General features: G+C 44.4%; 1 pseudogene across 1 annotated transcript; it reads left to right on the top strand.

The window, feature by feature from the left end:
- Positions 1-96: 96 nt before the first annotated feature.
- LOC308252665 (elongation factor 1-alpha 1-like) lies at positions 97-17,236 on the top strand (annotated as a pseudogene). The gene is made up of 3 exons: positions 97-442; positions 669-1,793; positions 17,037-17,236. The product of its transcript is annotated as an elongation factor 1-alpha 1-like (transcript).
- The last annotated feature ends 1,330 nt before the right edge of the window (positions 17,237-18,566 follow it).

The raw sequence follows: 18,566 nt of genomic DNA, 5'->3' as shown, positions 1-18,566 counted from the left end.
GACTAAAATGTGAGTCCCATGAGGGAGGGAACTTGCTTTTTTAAAGTTGTATTCTTCCCTTTTTTGCAACGGGTTTGCCGCCAAAACACAGGTGTCATGAAAACCACCACTAAATCAAACCCAAAATGGGAAAGGAAGACTCACATCAACATCATTGTCATTGGACACGTAGATTCCAGCAAGTCTACCACTACTGGCCATCTGATCTACAAATGTGGTGGGATCGACAAAAGAACCAACGAGCAAATTTGAGAAGGAGGCTGCTGAGATGGGGAAGTACTCCTTCAAGTATGCCTGGGTCTTGAATAAACTGAAAGCTGACTGGGAGCGTGGTGTCACCATTGATATCTCCCTGTGGAAATTCAAGACCAGCAAGTATTATGTGACCACCATTGATGCCCAGGGCACAGAGATTTCAAAAACATGATTACAGCCGAAACCGGTTTGGCTCAGTGGATAGAGCGTCGGCCTGTGGACTGAAAGGTCCCAGGTTCGATTCTGGTCAAGGGCATGTACCTTGGTTGCGGGCACATCCTCAGTAGGAGGTGTGCAGGAGGCAGCTGATCGATGTTTCTCTCTCATTGATGTTTCTAGCTCTCTACCCCTCTCCCTTCCTCTCTGTGAAATATCAATAAAAAAATATATTAAAAAAAACAACATGATTACAGGCACATCGCAGGCTGACTGTGTTGTCCTGATGGTTGCTGCTGATGTTGGTGAATTTGAAGCAGGCATCTCCAAGAATGGACAGACCTGTGAGCATGCCCTCCTGGCCTACACACTGGGTGTGAAACAGCTGATTGTTGGTGTTAACAAAATGGATTCCACTGAGCCACCCTACAGCCAGAAAAGAGATAAGGAAATTGTTAAAGAAGTCAGCACCTACATTAAGAAAATTGGCTACAACCCTGATACAGTAGCATTTGTGCCAATTTCTGGTTGGAATGGTGACCACATGCTGGAGCCAAGTGCTAATAAGCCTTGGTTCAAGGGATGAAAGATCACCCGTAAAGATGGCAATGCCAGTGGAACCACGCTGTTTGGAGCTCTGGATGCCATCCTGCCACCAACTCGTCCAACTGACAAGCCCCTGCGTCTGCCCCTCCTTGATGTCTACAAAATTGGTGGTATTGGTACTGTCCCTGTGGTCCAAGTGGAGACTGGTATTCTCAAACCCGGCCTGGTGGTCACCTTTGCTCCAGGCAACGTTACAACTGAAGTGAAACCTGTTGAAATGCACCATGAAGCTTTGAGTGAAGCTCTTCCTGGGGACAAGGTGGGCTTCAACATCAAGAACGTATCTGTCAAAGATGTTCGCCGAGGCAATGTGGCTGGTGACACACCAATGGAAGCAAGCTGGCTTCACAGCTCAGATGATTATCCTGAACCACCCAGGCCAGATCAGTGCTGGCTATGCACCAGTGCTGGATGGTCACACAGCTCATGTTGCTTGCAAATTTGCTGAGCTGAAGGAGAAGATTGATTGTCATTCTAGGAAAAAGCTGGAAGATGGCCCTAATTTTTGAAATCTGGTGATGCTTCCATCATTGATATGATTCCTGGCAAGCCCATGCGTGTTTAGAGCTTCTCTAACTACCCTCCTCTGGGCCGTTTCAGTGTTTGTGACATGAGACAGACAGTAGCTGTGGGTGTCATCAAAGCAGTGGACAAGAAGGCAGCTGGAGCTGGCAAAGTCACCAAGTCTGCCCAGAAAGCTCAGAAGCTAAATGAATATTATTCCCAACACCTGCCACCCCCGTCTTACTCAGTGGTGGGAGAACGGTCTTGGAACTGTTTGTCTCAATTGGCCATTTAAGTTTAATAGTAAAAGACTGGTTAATGATTACAATGCATCAGAAAACCTTCAGAAGGAAAGGAGAATGTTTTATGGACCATTTGTTTCTTTTGTGTATGTGTGGCAGTTTTTAAGTTATTAGTTTTAATCAGTACTCTTTAATGGAAACCACATGACCAAAAATCTGTCACAGAATTTTGAGACCCATTAAAATATCTAAGTTATTGGGTGAGACAATACCAGTCCTAGGAATCACCTAACTACTAATATATATATATATATATATATATATATATATATATATATATATATATATACACCAGAGGCCCGGTGCACGAAATTCATGCACAGGGGAGGGGGGTGTCCCTCAGCCCAGCCTGCACCCTCTCCAATCTGGGACCCCTTGAGGGATGTCCAACTGCCCGTTTAGGCCCGATCCCACAATCCAGGACTGCTGGCTCCCAACTGCTCGCCTGCCTGCCTTCCTGATTGCCCCTAACCACTTCTGCCTGCCAGCCTGATCACTCCCTAACCACTCCCCTGCCAGCCTGATTGATGCCTAACTGCTCCCCTGCCAGCCTGTTTGCCCCTAACTGCTCTCCCTTGCAGGCCTGGTCACCCCTAACTGCCCTCCCCTGCAGGCCTGGTCCCCTCCAACTGCTCTCCCCTGCAGCCCTGGGTCCCTCCCAACTGCCTTTCCCTGCAGGCCTGGTTGCCCCCAACTTCCCTTCTCTGCTGGCTTGGTCACCCCTAACTGCCCTCCCCTGCAGGCTTGATCACCCCCAACTGCCCTCCCTTGCAGGCCATCTTGTGGTGGCCATCTTGTGTCCACATGGGGGCAAGATCTTTGACCACATGGGGGCAGCCATCTTGTGTGTTGGAGTGATGGTCAATCTGCATATCACTCTTTTATTAGATAGGATATGGCTAATATGCTAAGTGTTCCCTCGGGAGTTCGACCAGTAGGATGGGAGTTCAATTGCTCGCTATGATGTGCACTGACTACTAGGGGTGGCACAGAACATGGCAGGCAACCAGTGGTGGTGGCAGGGTGCTGAGGGAGCGAGGGAAGGAAGAGGCGGAAAGGCAGGGAGGTGGGGAACATGATCAGTCCTGATCCCTAGCCAGGCCTAGGGACTCTACCTGTATATGAATTTCATGCACCGAGCCTCTAGTTGTTGAATAAATGAATGCAAGGATTTGGCACCACCTGGTAGACAGACCAGCTATTATCCACAGGTAATTGAGCTTTGCATCCCTTTTGGTTCTTTGTGCCTCAGAATCTTGGGGGAGGAGGGGGGAACAGTTATCAGGTCCTGCTGGGCCCAAGAAGCTCTTTGGCTGGTGCCATCTCTAGGAGGAAAGAGAGAAGTTGGAAATCAGATAATCTGATGCAAACAAGACAGGGAACTCACTACTTCTTACACAACCCAGAACATTGGGGGAAATGTCATTTTCAGAAAATTCTGAGATTGTTCAAGTTGAGATCTGGCTTCATGCCATGTACCTTCACTATACCTCGGTTGGTTCTAGAGCCAGCTGTTTCTGTCTTAGTTGGGTAGGTCAAGGTCTGGAAGAGTCACTAGAATCTGTAGAGGCCCTACTGGTTTTTAGGGCAGCCTCCCGGGCCACTTCATCTGCAGTTTGGTTCCCTCTTGCTTCTGGGGAGTCCCCTTTCTGGTGTCCCTTACAGTGGACCAATGCCACTACTTTGGGTAGCTAGATGGCTTCTAGTAGAGCCAAAATCTCTTTTTTATTTTTAATGTCCTTCCCAGCTGAAGTAAAAAATCCCCGTTCCTTGTAAATAGCATTGTGTACGTGAGCTGTTGCAAACGCATACCTGCTATCAGTGTAAATTGTTACTGATTTGTCTTTTGCCCACTGGAGAGCCTGAATAAGGGCAATTAATTTAGCCTTTTGTGCTGACGTCCCACGGGTGAGTGCCTGAGACCAGATGGTTTGGTATAAGCCCCTTATCTCATATACATAGAGGTGGAAAGACTTGGTTACATCTGGTAGTGCCAGTTGGCCCATCGGCCTTGCTCTGCTCATGTCTGTCTAACTGCCTAATATATTACCTCAAGGATCCTGGCTCTGAATTCTTTCAGGGAAAATGGACGTAGGTGGGCTCCTCTGGCTACTTCCATGCTGAAGAGGGGTGGAGTTTTCTTTTGGAGCCAAGAGATCCTTGCTGTCTGTCAGAGGGACAATGAGGCCTGGGCACCTAAGGAGGTGGGCTTGTGATCTGGTGGAGACAAACTGTAAAAAATGTTCTGGTAGGAGGGAAAAAAAACATTTTAGTTTTAATAACTTTTATTGAAATATAATTTTTTCCCTTAAAATTATCCCTCTGTTTATTAAAAGAGCCAAATCAAGACTAATTTATCTATTGTGTTTAATTTGGCCTGATTGTTTGCATAAACACAATAAGAATGGTAACTGACTACCTTTGCCAGAATTTCATGATTGAATTTTAATATGCCCTGTAGGGCCAGGAAGCCAAGCCATCCAGCTGCCATCAAGCCTGCCTGCAGTATCTGCTGAGTTAGGTGAATTCCTCACCTGTAATGGCTCTACCTGGGCCCATGCCCTAGGCTTTAAGGCCCATTTCAGTAGCCCGCCTACTCCTTGCAGTCTAGAGTGTGTGGGGGGTCCCACAGGGATGCAGAGGTGCCCTTATTGCTTCTCTTCTACTCTGCCCAACTGCCAGTGATGGTAGGGTATGGGCCTGACATTCCAGCACCATTTATTTTCAGGGCTATTGCCAGAAGCCAATTCCAGCATGTCATAATTGCAAGAGTTTCATCAAAAGGTTGATGGAACTTGGGGACTCAACAAGGGCTGAGTCACATATGTTATCACCTGTTGGGAATGGCTAAAGGCATTTCCCTAAACCTGAAAAATATTTGAATAGAGAGAAACCAAGATGGCGGCATAGGTAAGCACCTAAACTGCTGCCCCGCACAACAATTTCAAAACTACAACTAAAAGACAGAACGGACACCATCCAGAACCACAGGAAAGCTGGCTGAGTGGAAATTCTACATCTAGAAGGAAAGAGAAAAGTACACTGAGAAGGAGCAGCAAAGAGCTGAGGTACGGAGACACATGCAGGCAGAGAGGAAGGGTAGCGGAGTGCCTGGCTGGCTTTCTCTGGCGAGAGGGGGATGAAGCCCCCGACTGCACTGAACCCCAGTTCCGACTGCACTGAACCTCATTTGCAGGCGAAACCCTGTAGACCCAGGCTCATACAGGGGGAGTTTGGACTGTCATGTAGAGAGAAAGGCACACGGAGACTCAGAGACTCAGGGGAGCCGCAACGGCAGGGGTCTGGAGGCGCGAGTGCACACAGGAGGTTACCACAGGCTATACTTAGCGGAAGGGAGTTGGAAGCTCCTGACTGCACTGAACCACAGTTCCAGGCGAGCCCCTGGGGACCCATGCTTTTACGGGGGAAATCTGGACTGTAAGGCAGAAACTCGGGAACTATGGAAGGCAGAGGTCTGGAGACTCACGCACAAGGGCAGGGCTGACGGGGAGCCAAGACTGTCTGCTCTGCCCTGAGACTCCACCCCTTCCAAGCTGAGCACAGAGGCTTTTGCAATCTGGCAAGGCTAATCCTATAAGGCTGTCTCCAGCACTGAAAATCTCCCAGTGTAGACACAGCTGATCCTCACAGCCAACTGGCCTGCAGGTCAATTCCTCCCAGTGATACCAACAACAATCAAGACTTAACTACAACAAGGCTGTACACACAGTCCACAAAGGGGTGCACCAAGAGTGTCCACCTCAGGTTAACTGGGGAGGCCGACCCACTGGGCCATATAGGAAACCTAGCACACAAAGCTACCCTACCAACTCAGGAAAGCAGTGAAAAATGGGGAGGCGAAGAAACAGATCACAAATGAAAGAAATAGAGGAAAACAAATGACTGGATATAGAATTCAAAACCATGGTTATAAGGCTTTTCAAGAATATCCTAGAAAAGGCCGATAAATATAACGAGACCCTCGAAGATATGAAAAAGGACCAACTAGAAATTAAACATACACTAACTGAAATAAAAAATATTATACAGAGACCCAAAAATAGACTAGAGGAACACAAGAATCAAGTCAAAGATTTGAAATACAAAGAAGCAAAAAACACTCAACTGGAAAAGCAAAAAAAAGAAAAAAGAATCCAAAAAGTTGAAGATAGTGTAAGAAGCTGAAAGGTAAAGAATTTTGTTTACTTTATCTTATCTGGGCAAATCCTGAACCTCTTAACTCCAGAGATTAAAAAGCAACAATAGAAAATGGAGCTTCAGGAAAAAAGCAAACCCTAACTGAAAGAGTAAAGTGTTTTTTTTTACAGCTGTCCGTTTTATCTTAACTCTCCAAGGTCTTCCCCCTCCGCCAGTGATGGGAACAAGACCCTTACACCTGTCCCAGGAAACAGCCCCGAGCTAAGAGCAGACAGAGCAAATAGTGCTCTGACAGATAAGAAAAGCAGGACATGAGATTACCGGATGGGACTGTTGACTGAAAACTTAGGCCCTGTCATTAAACATGTTATTAACGAGCCCTGTTGGAATTTCCTGGCGGCTTTGTCCTCTCTTCCCCCTCACATGTGTAACCCCCCCCCCCCGATGTATGGTTTTTGCCTATATATACTTGTAAGACTTTCTGCTCGGGGTTCGACTCCTCTGCTCCCGTGTGAGTTACGAGTTGAGCCCCAGAGCGCTGGAATAAAGCCTCTTGCTGTTTGCATCAAGTGACACCTCCTGCGGATGATTGGGGTTGCCGTCGATCCGTGGGATAGAGAAAGGGTCTCCCTCTGGGGGTTTTACAAAGCCTCTGGGACAACTTCAAGTGTACCAACATTTGAATTATGGGGGTGCCAGAAGAAGAGAGCGAGCAAGATACTGAAAACCTATTGGAAGAAATAATGACAGAAAGCTTCCCCGACCTGGTGAAAGAAATAGACTTACAAGTCTAGGAAGCACACAGAACCCCAAACAAAAGGAATCCAAAGAGGACCACACCAAGACACATCATAATTAAAATGCCAAGAGCAAAAGACAAAGAGAGAATATTAAAAGCAGCAAGAGAAAAACAGATAATTACCTACAAGGGAGCACCCATACAATTGTCAGCTGATTTCTCAACAGAAACTATGCAGGCCAGACAGGAGTGGCAAGAAATATTCAAAGTGATGAATAGCAAGAACCTACAACCAAGACTACTCTATCCAGCAAAGCTATTATTCAGAATGCAAGGTCAGATAAAGAGCTTCACAGATAAGATAAAGCTAAAGGAGTTCATCACCACCAAACCAGTATTATATGAAATGCTGAAAGGTATTCTTTAAGAAGAGGAAGAAGAAAAAAGTAAAGATAAAAATTATGAACAAATACATATCTATCAACAAGTGAACCTAAAAATCAAGTGAATTAAAAATCCGAGGAACAGAATAAACTGGTGAATATAATAAAATCAGGGGCATAGAAAGGGAGTGGACTGATAATTTTCAGGAGGAAAGGGGTATGGGTGGTGCAGGAAGAGACTGGACAAAAATTGTACACCTATGGATGAGGACAGTGTTGGGGGATGTAAGGGCAAAGGGTGTGGTGGGAACCAGGTGGAGGGGAGCTATGGGGGGGAAGGAGAAACAATTGTAATAATCTGAACAATAAAGATTTATTAAATTTAAAAAAAGAAAAAGAAAAAAATTTAAAAAAGAAAAATATATATTTGAATAGACGATTGTTTGCTGCCAGACAGCTCAGGGCATCTTAATCTACATGTTATTGCCTCCTGTTGGCCAAACACCTGAACAGCCGTAGGCTATTCCCCAATCTGACAATGCTTCTGTAGGAAACCCTACCCTTTGAAGTGTATATATCCACCTTGCCTTAGGACAACATGTGTTAATAAAAAGCTAGGGGTCCTGAGACAAGGAGAACTTAGCTCCTTTAGCTAAGCTCCTCTGACCCTCAATGCCTTTCAAAATTATCTTCCATCTTTGGATTCCTACTTAATCTACACACAGCGTTTCTCCAGATTGCTGAACCCTTCTTATGCTGGAACAAGAACCCTGGCAGGCTATCAAGCAGGATACCATGCCTTTTCTGTGGCACTCTTATTGGTTTCAAGTCTTTAGAGTTCAGACAGGGCTCTTTAAAACATGATACTCCAGTCAAAGTTTTCGGTCAATAAAACCACTATTGGAAACCAGTCTTATTTAATTTATGCAAAGAATTGTATTGCCATGATTTATTTATTAAGTATAGCTAAATTTTGGAGGAATTATATAAGGAGAAAAATATACTGACCTGCTTTAAGATCTTTTGATTTTCCTTGCCCATTTGGGCACCTGCTCTTTTGGCAGCTAGGTACCTTTTACTTCTTTTGGGATTCAATCCTATATAACCCTCTTCCAGGACAGCTAACATAGGGCCATAACAATGACGCTTAGTATGGGAAACTGGACATTTACCAGTTACTCCTAATGACTACTAAAGCCTGTAGACCTACATAGGTCTAAAGTAGTTGGTGGCAGCTGTATTCAGATCTGTAAGAGAATCAAAGGTTAATATAACATATTGACATAATGAAGTACAATATTGGCACTGTGGCCACTTTAGGCAGCCAAATTTTCTGCTACCAAACATGACACATGGTAGGGTTATACAAACATTTCAGGGAGGTGACTAAAGTCCATTTTTTACCTTTTTACACAAAGCAAAATTGTCTTTGTCTCTCTGGAGCCATGTTCATGAGAAGAAGGCATCAGCCAAGTCCATCATGTAGGACATTGCTCTAATGCCATACAAGGTGATCTATGCACTTGGCTACAACCAGCACCTGGGAGTGTAGCAAGGGAGTCACCTTGCACAGTTCTCTGTAAGCCACTGTCAGGGTTTGTGTGCGGCAGTCAGTTCTTCTCTCTAGCTGCAAACACAGTCTGTCCAATTTCCCTAAAATGTATTCTGGCACGGGAGAAAGTTGTTTGCTGCACACAGGCAGATTAACCCTATACAACCAGGCTTGCACCTCTGCCCAGCAAACTGCAGTCTAGGAGTTCAACATGCAGCCTCAGGGTTTATGCCAGTCCCTCAGTCAGACTCCTCTCTAGGAGAGTCTGAAAGTCCTGAAGGCTCTCCGGTATATGGAGAGTGCCTTTCCTTTACCCTCTCCTGCCTTGCCATTCCTTTGGCTCTAAGCAGTAAGCTAAACACAGCCTGGGCTGCAGGAAGAGACAAGTTTGTACATTGCAAAGCGCTCCTGCAGTGGTGGCTTGGGCTTCAGGCCCTACTATGCCGCCTGTCCTTCCTGGCAGTGACTGCGGTCTCTCCTGCCTGCGGTCTCTTGTAGGAATGTGGCATCTAGCCCCTATCCCAACCAGGTGTCTTGCCCACCCCTTGGTCTAAGGGGTTAACTTTCTCCACTTCCCCAGAAGAGTTTAAAGTCCTGAGTCCTCCAGCTCAAAGGAGTGTCTTTTCTCCCAGCTCCTTGCAGTACTAGAAACTGCTGCTGAAGTCTTAACCTTTTCAGTACATTTGCAACCAGGAAACTTTTACTAGCTCTATTGCTGGCTGCTTTCACAGATTCAAGGGCCCATTGTTTGTCATTTTTATTTTTAACCAGTAAGTCAAATGTTTAACTTTTTTATTGTGTGTTGTAAAACACTCATAATTCATTGGGCAGCAGCTCGGGTGTCAGGTCACTGCCTGACATCCCCCACTTTCTCGCTGCTGCTGCTGCTGCTGCTTCCATTGGCTGCAGGTGACTCAGGGATCTAGCCCCTCCACCTTCTTTCACCTGGCTCTCGGTGGCTGAGTCTTTGGTCTGCCTATCAACCATCTTTAAATCACCAGGGTGGCTGCGGACTTCAGCTCCGTCTCTCCTCCACTTGGCACCTGGGAGTTTAGTGTTGTGTTTTTTTTGTTTTGTTTTTCAAGTCACACCTGCCCCTGTCCCGACTGCTTTTTTTTTTTTCTTGCTACTAAAACCTTACTTTGTCGCCGAAACCGGTTTGGCTCAGTGGATAGAGCGTCGGCCTGCGGACTGAAGGGTCCCGGGTTCGATTCCGGTCAAGGGCATGTACCTTGGTTGCGGGCACATCCCCAGTGGGAGGTGTGCAGGAGGCAGCTGATCGATGTTTCTCTCTCATCAATGTTTCTAGCTCTCTATCCCTCTCCCTTCCTCTCTGTAAAATACCAATAAAAAATATATTTTAAAAAATAAATAAATAAAATAAAATAAAACCTTACTTTGTCCCTTCTTATTACATACATAACCTTTATAAACTTCACACTTTCAAATTAGCCTTCCAACCTTCTTTCTATGTTTTTCAAAAATGCATAACTATGCCTTAGATCTTCTATTAAGTATCTTTATTTTAATATTTTTCTTTTTCCTTTAAAATGTATTAGAATTTTTTATTCTTAGAAACCTTAATTCTTCAATGATTACCAAAAAGTAAACAGTAAGCATTTCTTAGATTAATATTCATGAATACACTTTAAATATACTTTTGCTTTCAAGAAAATGTACCTTAATAACTTTGAGATTTGGTCTTGACTATAGAATTAATTCTTTTCTAGTATGGCCAATAAAATATTATATTTTAAAGTTTCTTTGCTGAACATTCCCATGCAGCCCAAGAAGCACCCACCCAGTAACCCCGCCCTGCCAGGCTTGGAGATAGGAACCTTTTAATCTGGCTGGACAATGAGATTTTCTCTATGTGTATTAGAAGGGTTAAAGGGAATAAAACGGGGCAGAGAAAGATTTATAGTGCTTTGCAGAATGCTTGTGGCTTTGAAGAAACCAGCCAGCAAAAGTCAACAAAAACTTATCTCTCCCTGCTCTCCCCAATGATGTCCCCCCACTTTCTGCATTAACCATTTACTCTGTCCTTAGTAGGGGAAACAAGGTAAGTGGTCTGGGATCCTGTATATCCAGGCTTTTTACACTTAAGGATACATTCTTCTCTCTGTAATAGCTGCTTTTCCTTTTAGATTTTTCCTTCTTTACTCTAAGCCCTCAGAGGATCTCAAATCCTCCTCCTTCTTTACTATTTTTGATCTCTCTAACCATCCCTCTGTCCCCCAGCCCAGGGCTCCTCTATCTCAGCAGACTGAGAGCCTACCACCCTACCCAGCGAATCCCACTGCTACTACCCTATTTCATACCCACTTTGGAACAATTTTTGGCTCTCTTCCTCCCCCACTTCGGCACCAGCCCCAAAGTGTCCCCTTCAGGAGATTGCTGGTGCCAAATCTGGCTTCATGCCCAGGGCCATGCAGATACCCTCCGCTGGTGCCCCCCCCCCCCCCCTAGGCAGAGAGGGTGCTGTCCCTGACAGAGACCCACTATAAATATATACAGAAGGGCAGGCAGGTTGCAGGTCTCAGGACCACATGATTTTCTGCTTGCTAGAAGGGTTGAAAAAGGCAGCCCACAAAGCAGTTAATTATGAGAAATTAGCAGAGATCACCCAGGAAAGTCATAAAAATCTGGCAGTCTTTCTCTTTCACCTTATACAAGCCGTGAGAAAATGTACTAATCTTAACCCCATAAGCCTTAGTTCCGCCTCAGCTGACCCGTGTGGGACTATGATGTCACAGGCATGGGCAGGGCCCTGTAAATCTCTCCGCCCTATCGAGTTTAGCAAGTCCTGCCTCTCTTTTTGCCCTTGGAAACCTCTATCAGCCAGAGGAGATAAGAAAACTGTAAATAACAAGTTCTTTGTTCCTTGAAATTTTTATAGCTTTTTATTACTTTGTTGTAAATAGTTCATTGGAAAGGCTTTTCTCTTGCTTTTTCTTACAAGAAATCTTGGAACCTAGTCAGCCTTTGTTTTAATCTTCTCTGGGCTACACCTTTCACAAATTTATACCTTTAAATCAACCCCAGAATTCCAAAATTTTAACCTAATACAGCAAAATCACAAATCAGGGAAGAGCAAATCAAAGCCCCTACTATACAAACATAGACAGAAATTTTATTAGCTAAGTGACAGAGAGCAAAAAACCCCTGAGAAAAAAAGAAATCCCAGCAGCTGCTTGGGGATTTTTGCAGTCCGTCAGAGCACTCAGCCTTAAATAAATCAAACGTTTTAGCCAGACAAGTCAGCAGAAGTACAGAATAACACAAAGTGGCTTTCACTTTTATGCAGGCTCTCACACTTACATTTATAGACCAGTTAATGAACAGATAATTATGCCTAGACAGACAGACAAACATCCGCACTCACACTTTTTCAGCAGACAAGCACTCTTGGGAATTAAGCAGATAACCAAAATACTGCCCAACTCCCCCAAACACTTGGGGGTTAAACAGATAACCGAAACACTGCCTAACTCCCCCAATGGACCTGGGAGCGCTGCTGGCACCCACACCCCAAGACAATGTTCTCGACCAATCTCTTGGTGAGAACCTACCAGAGAAGTTAAGTCTGCATCCAGTCCTCCTCTTGGTAGCAAGATGACTAGTCCCAAGCAAACAAACAGAAAAGTGAATTCAAAATTCCTTAATTGAATTTGAATTCCCTTACCTCCAGAGACTTTTTCCAATGACTTCAAAAGAATGCAGGGGCATGTCAGGTGTCCCTTGTCTAGCTGTTATGACCACCGAGAAGCGTCTCTGGGGCCCTGAAACTTCATCAGGTGGCACCTCCCCCTAGAGATCCTCAGAGCCTGGCAGCCAGGCAGAGGAGGCCATCTGTCCCAGGCGTCTGAGACCAGGTGCCAATAGGCACCTGTCTCTTATCTCGCTGTCGCCTCCAAATGTTTTATTGTCAATCAGCGAGCTAGATACAAGATGCCTTAACAAGCCAATTAATTTGGAGTCATTTATTGCGCGGGGTGTCAGAACAGAATATCTCTGTCAAATTCTGAACAAACACAGGAAGGAGTATTCCCTTTTTATATACTTCTAGGTCTTTGTATAAGTTATTTTTGTAGATAGCTTGTAACCTTGAGTATATATCATATCTAATGAACATCTGTCATATCTATACAGACAACTTATAACCTTGAGTACATATCATATCTATACAGACACCTGTAACCTTGGATACATAATGAGCAAACACTTGGCAAGAGAATATGGGAATTATTATCAGTATCAGCGTATCAGCCCCTTTAGATGGCTAGCTTGCAAGGTCAGACAGTTAAGTTTATCTTTTCTATTATTTAAGTTAAAAAACAAAGTTATTTTTACAGAATAAGAGACAGTCTAAAACAGGGGTCCTCAAACTACGGCCCGCGGGCCACATGCAGCCTGCCAAGGACATTTATCCGGCCCGCCGGGTGCCGCTGCCTGTCCTGCTTAGCAGCTGACTCGTCCCAGGCCTGCAGTGCTCATAGGAATTTGTTCATAGTTTTTTTTTAAAACTATAGTTCGGCCCTCCAACGGTCTGAGGGACAGTGAACTGGCCCCCTGTTTAAAAAGTTTGAGGACCCCTGGTCTAAAAATAACAGAGTTGACTTATGGAACAAGGAACTAGCAAGAAATAGTAGAGAACTTCAAAACAGTAGTTTCAAACAGCAGTTTTCCCAAAGGTGGGATCATTACTATGAAGCATCCATCTTATATAAATACTGCTGTTTGAAATTTTAGCCCTGCTATTTGGCTTCTGTAAATTCTTGCTTGCTAAGACTACTCCCACTTCAGAGAGGCCATTAAACCTTCCCCAGACAAGGTTATCAGTGCTGGTGCCAGGCCAGGCCTCTGGTTGAGGTCTCGAGGCCCCAGCACATACGGGCTCTTTAAGAACTTGCAAAAGGGGCTGGAAACACCCCATATTTGGGAGACAAAGAAGGTAAAAACATATAAATAGGGAAAATTCCTGCATGTTGGGGCCCAGAATTTGAGAGACATTCTCCTCTGGACCCGCGCGTAATAAATGTAACTCCATCTCTCTAAGTATTGCTTTGTTCTTCTTCGGTTTTCTGTAACAACTATGCTTCAAAGGGACGTGGGAGATGGAACGGTATTCATCAGTGGGTAGAAAAGAATGACCAAAAAAGTCATGACTCTGTAACCACAGAACCAGCTCTGAATGGTCCTATCCTGTTTCTTACAAGATACTGAGTTGTTTTTCAGAGAAAATAGAACAAAACTGCAAGTCATGTTGCAAAGGAAAAAAAATGTTGCAAATTACTCCTCAAACCAAATTTCCACCTTTACCCACTCCCCTACCTCTCATCCCCTATTTCCATCCGCCACCCCCTCCCGCCACCCCCCATCCCCCCCCACCCCACCCCTCACCCCCACTCCTCCTCCACGGAGCCAAAGGACCGGACATGATCAGAACCTGAATACCAGAACACTTTCAGAAGCCACTGTCCAGGCAGTCCCCATGCTGACCCCTTAAACCCATGCCCCAAAACCTGGATCGGGGAGACTGAACTCCTTGCTCATCGACTTCACAATAAAGCTTTTTTTCTTTTCTCAAAAGCTGGTGCCATGGTATTGGCTTTTATGCACACGGACAGCGAGCCCTTGCTTGGTAACAAGTCCATCAAACAGCTGGTCCTAGTTTCTATAAATGCCCCTGCTCTTTTTGTTAAGGGCAAAAATGGACTAGTGGGGACTAGCTATAGTTATAAGAAATATTAATCATGCTCTGTTAACTGTGATTGTTCTGTTCTGATCAGAGAAAGCACATTCTGACCTGGCTGATAGTTGTATACCCTGACACATGGGAGCTAACATCAGAATGCATCTTCCTTTTCTGAGAACTGCCTATCATTCTCATCCTGGAGGCCTGCCTTTGTCTGCCCTTTGGGATCCCAGCCCCTATTGCCTGTACTCTGGTCCTGCAGGTGCCCAGAGGCACTTCCTCTCTGCCACCTCCCAGGCCCACATTGCCTGTAACCTGTAACCATTATACCTTGATTTTCCCATGACTACCATTTTTACTTTCCCATGTAATCTTTGTCCTTCTACCCAATATAAGAAGCTGGCTTATGGGATGGGTAGAGCAGATTTTTGTGGATGACCTACTGCTCTCTCATACTGAAACAGGAATTTTAGGGGAACATAGGCAGGTTTAGGGAATTTTTAGAATTGGGGTCCATGGAAAAAAATAGGGATACAGATTGGGAGAAGGTACATTTCCATAACACAAGGAAGCCAGGTGCAGTTACATTTCCATAAGACAAGGGAGCAGCAACAGTGGCATTTACATAAGACAAGGAAGCAGCAACAGGTATATTTCCATAATACAAGGAAACTAGAAGTAGCCAAGAAGGTCTATATTTACAAAATAAAGAAGGAAGAAAGCCCAGAAGGAATAGGAGGACAATGAGGTAGGAGGGCCTCAGGAGTCACTATAATAACCAAATTGAAGGGGAATATTGACCAATCAGAGGGGATATCGGGACACAGGAACTACAGCCTTTATAAACCATAGCAAGTCGGTGGGACCCTTTCCCCCTCCCCACTTGGGAGTCCATTCAGGGTAGCCAGCCAACCTACACCAGGACTCTTTCCCTCTCTCTACATGGGGGTCTGTACTTGCTCTTCAATAAATCTCCACCTTTGCTATACTACCCTCTGTCCGTGGATTCATTCTTTGACTCCGGTGGACAAAGAATCCAGGTTCCAGTACAAAAATTCCATATCAATACTGCTGGCATTATTGAAATAAACACTCATACATGGTTCAATCCTTTCTCTGCTTAAGGCTCAAGTAGTGACAGGCAGCCCAGACCCATTGGTTGTCCGGTTTCATTTTGAGCAAATGATCCTTTTCTGCTAACTCCTCCCTTCTGTCTCTCTCCCTCTATGGGTAGGCTGGCTCTCTTGGTAGACTGAAGTTTTAGTAAAAGGTACCTAAAATTAAATCAGAGGTTATTTATGCTCAGAGTTCATGCAGCCAGTTTGCCAGTTTGCTGTGTGCACTCTGACTGCATCTCTGATTGCTAAGGCAGCAATTCATTCTCTTTTTTTTTAATAACACTAGAGGCCTGGTGCACGAAATTCATGCACAGGTAGGGTCCCTAGGCCTAGCCACTGACACCCCCTGGTGGTCAGCACAAGTCATAGCAAGCCACCGAACTCCTGGTCTCCCAGTTGAACTCCTGAGGGGACACTTTGTATATTAGCCTTTTATATATAGTTAGATTTTTTTATTTATTTTTAAAGAGAAAGGAAGGGAGAAGGAGAGAGAAAGAAACATTGACATGAAAGGGAAATATCAAGCCTGCAACCAGGGCATGTGCCCTGACCCAGAATCGAACTGGCAACCCTTCAGTGCACAGGACAACACCCAACCAACTAAGCCACACTGGCCAAGGTGAATCATTCATTCTTTTGTTGTTGTTTTGTTAATCCTCACCGGAGGATATTTTTCCATTGATTTTTAGAGCGGAAGGGAGAGAGACAGAAAGAGACACAGATATGAGAGAGACACATTGATTGGTTGCCTTTGCACAGGCCCCAACCAGGGTCGGGGATCAAGCCTGCAACTGAGGTACATGCCCTTGACCAGGATCGAACCCAGAACCCTTCAGTACGCAGGCTTTGGTATTGCATACCCTCTTTCCACTGAGCCAAACCAGCTAGGGTGAAGCATTCATTCTTTTAGCCCCATCTCTGGCCTTCACACTCATGCCTGTCAAACATTAATCTCTTCCTGGTTGTCTACCTGAACCCTGATTCCACAGGCAGAATCTCTACGAATCACTACTACATCCCTATAATGACAAAGCAGGTAGAATAAAATGTTTCCAAAAATTGCTCCATTGAGTCAAGCCCTGACAACTATGGCAGTTTATCAACAGGCAGCTATAAAACAATGGTCCTAGAACTAGCCTGACTTCTTTTAAGTTTGTTTTTCAGATTTAAAGCCAAGCCAAAAACTCCAGAGACAAACTCAATACCTGTTGGGAAAGTCCCTTTCTGCATCCCATAATAAGTCTTGCAGAGTCCCAGAATGTTTTGCTTTACTAACTCATACCAGGACTTCAGTGGGACCCAAGCGTTCCTAAAAAAGGAACCAGCCAACCTATACCCTGACTGGTTAACTCCAGAAACTTCTCTATTCCCAAGGAATAAAAACTCTTAAGCCCCACATTTGGGGTGTAGAACCTGAGGACCTGTCTCAGTGGTTTTGCCCTCTGCAAAGTCCCAATAAATCTGCCTTTGCTTTTATCAGTGTCCCTGGTCTAAATTATTTTCTATCAGGAGACAAGAACCCAAAGTCTCAGTAATTATGATGTTGGATCACACTCATTTCCCAGATGAGGAAACTGAGGCTCAGAGTGAGCAGGATGTAACCAAAACCAAGGTTGGGCTGCCTGCCACCATGAAAGCCAAACTCTTAAGACAGCTGCTGGTGAAAAAGGAAAGAGGTTTATTCAAGTGTTGGCTACCTGAGAAGGTGGGGGACTCTTATCCAAAGCCCATCGTCCTACATCAGTGTAGGCAGAGGTTTTTATAAGGAGGGAGAGGGAAAGCAGAACAAATAAATCAAGGGGAGAAGGTTGAAAAGTTCTCCATGTTCTAGCCAGTATGGTCTATTCTGATAAGGACCTTGAAACTGGTCAAGTGATGGTCTACTGTGTCATCCTGGTCTTCTTTGTCATCCTGGTTCTACATCATCCTGGTTCTATGGTCGAAGGTCAGTAAATCTTCTGGAACTGGGAGGACTAGGGGTTGGAGTCTGTGCCTTCTGAAGTTAGTTCCTAGGATTCTTATACAAACATGCTGTCTATCTACAAGCTCCATATCAGTCAGAGTCAGCACAGAAACAATGCCAACGTTATGGTGGTGGGGTTACAATTCCTCACTATTACAACGGCACTCTTCTGGAGTAACAGAACTAGAACTCAAACTCATAGCCTTCAACTCCAAAAGTCAGCTTCCTTTCTCTTCCATCCTTGACTATTTCCTTTTAGGTAAAAATAACACTACTTGCCTTTTCTTTTGGGTTTTCATTTTGGCCTCATCCCTTTCCTTCTCTTCTGTAATTTTGTCCCATTCTGACTCTAGTGTTTCTCAAATTTCAATAACCTTCATTTTCTTTTCTTTTTTTCTATAACCAACTGTTGCCTATAGTCTTATTTACTCAGTACTTGTCTTTACTTTGATTCCCTGAAATGTTAAATTAAAAAACAAAAATATTAATCATCCAAATGAAACTGTACCACTACTATAATTTAAAAATTAATTTTAATTGCCACAACAGAAAAAAAAAAACTAAAAATGCATTCAATGAAAGCACTAATTGTTATCGTTTTGAAATCTCATTTGGATATGGTTGCTTGACAAGTATTTGAGACTAGTCTTGGTCTTTTTGTTAAAAAGGAGAATTGAGCTTTTGTAAGTTCCTCTTTGTTATAATGATGTTGCATAACAAACAATTTTCACGCCTTGGTGGCTTAAACCAACACATACTTCTTTCTCACACCTCTGCAGATTGTCTGGGAGGCTCAGCTTCAGGATATGGGTTGAGGTTATGTCTACAGGATACGTCTACTCTCTGAGCCTTTCATTCTGGGACCAGCAATTCTCCAGAGCATATTCTTCTCATGATGAATGGCAGAAGCACCAAAAATCAAGCCAACACACATAAGCACCTGTAAAACCTCTGTTTGTGTCATTCTTTTTTTTTTATTTTTTTATTAAGGTATTATATGTGTACATATCTTACCATTGCCCCCCTACCCCACTCCCATACATGCCCTCACCCCCCAACGTTTTGCATCCGTTGGTTACTCTTATATGCGTGCATATAAGTCCTTCGGTTGATCTCTTATTTCCCCCACCTC

This window comes from Plecotus auritus (genome assembly GCF_963455305.1).
Source record: "Plecotus auritus genome assembly, chromosome: 7".
NCBI lineage: Eukaryota > Metazoa > Chordata > Mammalia > Chiroptera > Vespertilionidae > Plecotus > Plecotus auritus.
The sequence above is the reverse complement of the archived record's forward strand: the minus strand, read 5'-3'. Positions and strand labels throughout refer to the sequence as shown.